We start from the raw sequence: 7,469 nt of genomic DNA on the forward strand, positions 1-7,469 counted from the left end.
TGAACGACTATTTTTGACTCGATTTCAAAGATCGAATGCCATCCGAGAAGAGGATATATAGGCCTTTAAAATGGTATTTAATAATCTATTTTCGGACTGGGCTTGTTGGGATTTTTTATGGGGTAAAATGAAAAAAAAACCCATATTTCTCTTAATTTTATAAATTTTGACCATTGATAATTTCCACAATTTCAAAATATGTAGTACTGTCTAAAATTAAATCTATTTTCAAATAAACTGATACCTGACTAATTGCATTCGCATTAAAATTGTCGAATTTAGGAGACTTTTCTTAAATACGGCCTTGAATTTATATTGGTTATGTACAGGACTTTCAGATCTTTTGAGCAGTGTGGTCAAGGAATTGATCAATATTTATTCAAAATTGATATACATATACAATCGTTCTTTAGCAAAAAAGTGGCTTTTTAGGAATTTTTAGGAAAATAGGGGTGGCACCGCCCACTTACATCTTATATGCGTATCTAAAAAACTACTTGACAAATCTCGACACATTGTGCTTAGCCTCCTTAAGTACCGTCTTGAATATTTTTGAAATCCGACAAAAATTAATCCCCCTAAAATATAGCTAGCTTTGTGTGTTTGAAACTACCGTTACTTTGGTGAATCCTGTGGTTTTTGTCCGATATGAAAAATTTTCAATATGGCGCTTATGAAGCTTAAGCGCAATGCGTATACCTCATTTGGCTGGTTGGTTGGTTGGTTTAAGTGGATTGTCACTCAGGTGACAAGCAATTAGCAACTTCGCCATTTTGATTCCACAACTCGTGCAACCTACAGCCATTTGGCGGCTTTAATAAATTTCAATACGTCATACAGAGAGAGGCAGCTGCACTCTGAAATATTCTGCAGGAATGGTTTGCCGAGTGTCTTTAGCCTCATCCTTGCGAGGGCTGGACACTCGCACAGCAAGTGTTCCACTGTCTTTTTTGAGCCCGGGTCATCGCAGCTGCGGCAGAACCTATTGAAGGGCAGTCCTGTCCTTTCGGCATGTACCCCAACACTGCAGTAAGTTTGTAGGCATTTGTTTTGCTCATTCCTAAGAGAGCTTTCGTTTTGAGTGGGTCGTAGGACACCCAGAACTGCCGGGCAATTCTGTAGGATCCTGTGCAGTTCCACCTCTGCCTGGCCTTCGAATGATAAATTTCGGTAATTTTTGTCTTAATCGCCCAGAGAGGCGCTCATGTCCACCGCGTGGGATACATCCAGTGCGGAGCCGCTCCTTGCTAGTTCGTCCGCTGCCTCGTTTCCGTAAATGCCCCTATGTCCCGGGACCCATATTAGGTTAATTTCGTATTGGTCGGAAATATAGGCCAGCTCTCTCCTACATTCATACTAGTTGAGATCTAACAGAGTTAAAAGAAAGTGCCTGAATAGCCGCTTGGCTATCCGAGACGATGTTCACTTGCGTTCTCGCAGGTACATTGTCTTTGATGTACCCTACTGCCCCCTTAATAGCAAACGTTTCGGCCTGGCAAAGGCTTGCATAGTCTGGTAGGCGGAAGGATAATTTTAGGTTATATTGCTCAATGAAGACCCTAGCACCAACCCCGCATTCCATCTTTGACCCATCCGTAAAGACAGTTAAGCCCTGCAAGTACCCGAAATCTTCCTGATTCCAGTCACTGCGGCTTGGGAATTTCATGCGGTGTTTATGGTGAACCCAGGTCTTCGACAGGATACAGTCAGTGGGCAGCGCTTTAATTTCAGACGGTATTGCGTCTAGGATGGAACCGTGCCCGAACGGTCTTTCCTTCCAGAGCCCCAGGGCATGCAGTCTGATGGCGCTGTTAGCAGCTGAATACTCGATGAAGATATCTATAGGTAATAAGTCAAGAAGGACGTTCAAAACGTCCTTCGGACAGGATCTCATTGCGCCTGTTACGATAGCGGTTGCTGACCTTTGAATTCCGCCTAGCTTTTTAACTACGTAATCCTTAGTAAGGGCTGACCACCAGACCATCGCCCCATAAGAGATTATGGGTCGGACTGTAGCTGTGTACATCCAGTGCACAATTCTTGGTTTCAAACCCCATCTGTTGCCCAACATTCTCTTGGCTGGATAGAGAGCCACCGTGGCCTTCCTAGCACGCTCCTCAATGTCATTTGGCTGAGATCGATCAAGTAGCTTTTAAGATACGCATATATCATATAAGTGGGCGCTGCCACCCCCATTTTCCTAAAAATTCCTGAAAAAAAAACTTTTTTGCTAAAGAACGATTGTATATGGGCGAATCTAAGAAATAGGTACACTTAAAAAAAAAAATTTAATTTTTAAATTTGTGAGCACACCTATGTTTTATGTATCATTTTATTCGTAATCTCTTAATAAATCGATTAATATAAGTGTAATTAATTTTCATCAAGTGCTTCAAAAGTTAGACGAGGAATAAGCATGAAATAGAGAACAAAAGAGTAAGCTGGGTTCAAATTATGCTGTCCAGGTTGTAAACTTTGAGCAAAGATTTTGATAACGGTACTTGAAAATTTGATTAAATTTTAACTATTTTATAAATAACTCCCTCAGTTTTGAAGTTATTTTACTAAAATTTTGCACATAACAGTTTTTAACATTACCTTAATTATTCCTTAAAATTATCGAAATAGGTTAACATTAACATATAGTTCCAATACAACTGATTACTCAGATATGTGTTTTTGCGCAATAACTCTAACTTCATATCTGAATAATAAATTGTATGCGTGCTATATGTTAAATTGAACCTATACTAAATTTTAACCTGTTTAATTGAAGGAGTTATAACGCAAACCAAAGTCTCTGATCGATCAGTTGTCACGATGGGCAGGAAGCAAAGATAGGTTGCATAAAAATGTCGACAAAAACTGAAAGCAGGGTTGTATTTGTTGATATTTTTAGGTTAAGAATCCCTTTGAATTGAAATCCTAGCTGCTCCTGTTTTAAAGATATCAAGATTTTACATAGTTATGATAAAATATTCAACAATGTATGTGTGAGTAAATGTGTGTATATATATTATGTGAAAATATAAGTTTATGTAAGTTTTTAGCCGGTTTCAATCGTTTCCAAGGCGCACCACGTAGAGGCAACTTACTTTGCACCTCTTTGTTCTTTTTTTGGTTTTATTTTTTTATATTTTTTTCTTGCTTTATTTTTTTATATTTGTTTTTTGTTTCCTTTTATTTTTTTTTGTTGGCTTACCATATAATATAGTCACACATTTTAGTATTTAAATATTTTATTATTTAGTTAAGTTTTTATATATGCTGGAATGAAAATGTCATTACAGTTTTCTTCAGGCGACTCACAAAAGTTGGTTTATCAATCATATTTATTTTGAATCTATCCCAGAATTTAATGAATTCCCTACGAACTGACTTCCCGGCCTGCTCGGACCATAATCCTAAACCATCGTTATTCAAGAATGAAATAGATTGCTTTAAATGTTTAAGGATAAAATGGATTTTGACAGTTTGAGAAATTCCAGTACTTTTCAAAGCTGTGCGGAGTTCGTTAAGATTTTTATCAAAATTACTAAGATCCGCTTGTTTTGCGGAAAACCATGTATTCACGATTTTGCTCATGGCTTTGAACGAGGCAATATATTTGGTATTGTTTTTACTGAGAGTTTCTTCCATACAAACTATGTTCGACATTTTTTTGTATGTGGAAGACACTGTCAGCAAAAAATAAATAATTGCAAAAAATCAACGAAATTTTCTGGTAACTTCAGACTTGCACTTTACTAATTGGCTCAAAAGCTACATTTTAAACATTTTTCTAAATGATCTGATTAGAAATTGTGATCAGATGAAAGTGTCTCCGAGCCAATAATTTTGTACGGCACGGTACTTATAAGTAATCTAGGTTTCACGAAAAAAAAAATAATAAATACAAGGTAACATTAAAATATCAGTCAATTGTTTCGTTGCTGTGAGCTTGTTTCAAAACTTCTGGCTTTTGCTTTAATTGTAAAACTCTGTGCATGTCATTTTAACGTATTTAGGTACATACTTATATTAATCATCAACTATTGCTTATGCAAAACGTGCTACATTTAAAAAAAAAATCGCATATGAAAGAGCACCAACCCAACTCGTAATAATTTAAGTATACAAATTTTAGTATTTAGTATAGAAATATTCAATTGAAATACGCCAATAATAAAATGAAGCGCTTTGCACTTAACGGATGCTTTTTCATAATTAAGTTAAAAAAAAAAATTATTTAAATTCCATGCTGTCTTTAATGGGATTTGAACCCTGACGCTCTGGTAATTAGCAAATTGTGGCAAGCATCTTCGTACACTCAGCTACAGCCAGACATGTAAATGTGCATTCAAATGTTCAGTTTGATTCAACACCACGTGTGCGTTGTATGAAAGTATTGTTTTTAAGTACGAACATTTCAAAACGATAATCAAATAAAAAATATTCATGTTTACTATGCGTTATTTCCCCGAGTAAATTCATAAAATTTTTCTTAATATTACAACGCGTTTTTTCTCTCAGCGTAGTCATTTTTAAGCAAAATTTGTGCAATCAAATCGAAAACCGGGACACTTAAATGAAACCCGGGACATTTTAAGGTTGGACCGGGACACCGGGACAAATAGTCTAAAACCGGGACATGTCCGGGAAAACCGGGACGTCTGGCAGCCCTACACATAAAGCGCATACTTTCATGCGATTTTCTTTATGATCGCATTTGTGTACAATAGTCATTATTTCCTGACAGAAGAGTACATAAATACCAAAATAAATCTCATACAAGCTTTGAATTTATTTACTTATTATGAGGAGTACCGTTGGCCTAAGTTAGAGCATTTTTATTTCTTGCACAAGCGCAGTGCGACTTGCCTGCGCTACTTGCTTATAGCAACAAACCTTTAATAAAAAATTACTACCGTATTATATAGCATACAATATTGTATACATACATACATATATTGCGATATTGAAAGTGTTTGTAATGAAAAAGTTCACGGTACAGAAAAGGGTAATTGTGGTGTTTTATCTAAGTTGTATACCGGTAGCGCCCAATAAATCTCGATCAATTATTCTTTCGGTAGGAAAAAATTAAAATGTTTCACATTGATTTGATCCATTTTAGTGAGTTAAAAAAGGGGAACAGATTTGTATCAGATTTCTTTTCGTATAAATATGCTCTAATTATCGAGAAGTACGCCTTCCTCTTCCTCCTATCAGAAGTATATAAAATGTGGATATCTTTAAAACAGGAGCAGCTAGGATTTCAATTTAAGCGGATTCTTAACCTTAAGATATCAACAAATACAACCCTGCTTTCAGATTTTGTCGACATTTTTATGCAACCTATCTTCGCTTCCTGCCCACCGTGTTGTATGGGAGCTATATGTTTTAGTGAACCGATTTCGATGATTTGGAATAGTTAAGGTAATATTAAAAAACGGTTATGTACAAAATTTTAGTAAAATATCTTCAAAACCCAGGGACTTTTTTTTATAAAATAGTTAAAATTTAAGCAAAGTTTCAAGTACCGCTATCTCCGAAAGTGGAGCCAGTAGGTAAAACTGAGGACGCCATTGAATTTAGAAGGCACCAGTTATGTAATAGCAACTCGAAATCTCTCGAAATATTCCGACTAAAAGAAGGAGCATCATTAAAAGTAGTAAATCAGTATTGCAGGTATATGAAATTTTATAAGGACTAGCAGTTATAGAAAGATTTAGATCGTTTCGACGTATTTTCCAAATGTGCCTTTAATTAAAGTGTTTTTGGAATAAAAATTACGCTCAAGATCGCAGAATATTTTATCTTTAAAAGTTGGTTTATTCTAAAAGCACAGCTCTTGCTCAGGTATCAAATTATTCGTAATTGTTTGTAGTATACAATACATACTTAAAAAGTTCTTAAACTTAAATGCTTCAAAAACTATACGTGATAAACCGAAAATTTTGAAAATTGTAAAATGTGGAATTACAGACTTTGAGGTACTTGCCATTTCGTTATTTTTTAATGCACACTTTTCTTACCTACTACATATGAAGTGTAAACATAAGTACTAATTGTACATAAAATTTCAAATCAGTATATGGTGTGCTTCAAAAGTTATGACATAATTAATTTTTCACCTCTTAAAAATTACACAAAAAATTCACTTGTTTTCATTATTATTTTTTATTTAAACACCTATAATTCAAAAGTTATGCAGCAAATTGATCCACATTTTTTTTGAGGCTTCAAGTATACGTCAATGAATTATATCCAAAAGCAACCAGCTTGATATAGTTTCCAACAGTGAAAATAAAGCTACACCAAGGTTACCTTTTTTTTAGATTTGCCCATATGTATAGCATTGACACATTAAGTTAAACTTTTGGAAAACAAAATTAATCTTTTGGCAAATAAATTTAATCTTTTGGCAAATAAATTTAATCTTTTCACAAATAAAATTAATCTGTTGGCAAATAAATTTAACCGTTCTGCAAATAAATTTAATATTTTGGCAAATAAAATTAAACTCTACTATAGTACTAAACAGTATTTAAAAAAGTAAAAAATACACTAAAAAACTGCTGTTTTTAGGAAAGCATTTTTTTTACTTCTGATGCTTGGCTTTACTGCGCTAATATCCAGGATAGCTGAAAAGTGTTTTTTGGTTTTTCTGTTCTGTTGATGGTCTCAAATATTCGTCAAACCATCAGGCGCATTTTATTTCAACCAAACCCTGCATTATGGCCAAATGGGATAAGAAACATCTAAAATGCTAAAAATCTTGAACGCCCTTTGTGCTTAGCATCCTTAAGTACCGCCTTGAATATTTTTGAAATCCGAAAAAACCTTATTCCCCTAAATATAGCTAGCTTTATGTGTTTTTTGAAACTACCGTTACGTTGATGCAACCCGTGGTTTTTGTTCATTTCAAAAATGTTCAATTTGGCGCTTAAGAAGCTTAAGCGCAATGTGTATACCACATTTGGTTGAGATCGGTCAAGTAGTTTTTGATATACGCATATATGATACAAATTGGCGGTGTCACCCCCATTTACCTAAAATTCCTGAAAACCCACTTCTTTGCTAAAGAACGATTGCATATGTTTATCAATTTTGAATAAATATTGATGAATTCCTTAGCCACACTGCTCAAAAAATCTGAAAGTCCGGTACATAAACAATATAAATTCAAGGCATTATTTAAGAAAAGTCTCCTAAATTCTACAATTTTAATGCGATTGCAATTAATGAGGTATCAGTTTATTTGAAAATAGATTTGATTTTAGACAGTAGCACATATTTTGAAATTGTGGAAATTATCAATGGTAAAAATTTAAAAAATTAAGAGAAATATGTTTCTTTTTATTTTACCCCATTAAAAATCCCAACAAGCCAAGTCCGAAAATAGATTATTAAATACCATTTTAAAGGCCTATATATCCTCTGCTCGGATGGCATTCGATCTTTGAAATCGAGTCAAAAATAGTCGTTCA

This window comes from Rhagoletis pomonella, unplaced genomic scaffold (genome assembly GCF_013731165.1).
Source record: "Rhagoletis pomonella isolate Grant_MI unplaced genomic scaffold, Rhpom_1.0 Rhpom_scaffold_00001, whole genome shotgun sequence".
Lineage (NCBI taxonomy): Eukaryota > Metazoa > Arthropoda > Insecta > Diptera > Tephritidae > Rhagoletis > Rhagoletis pomonella.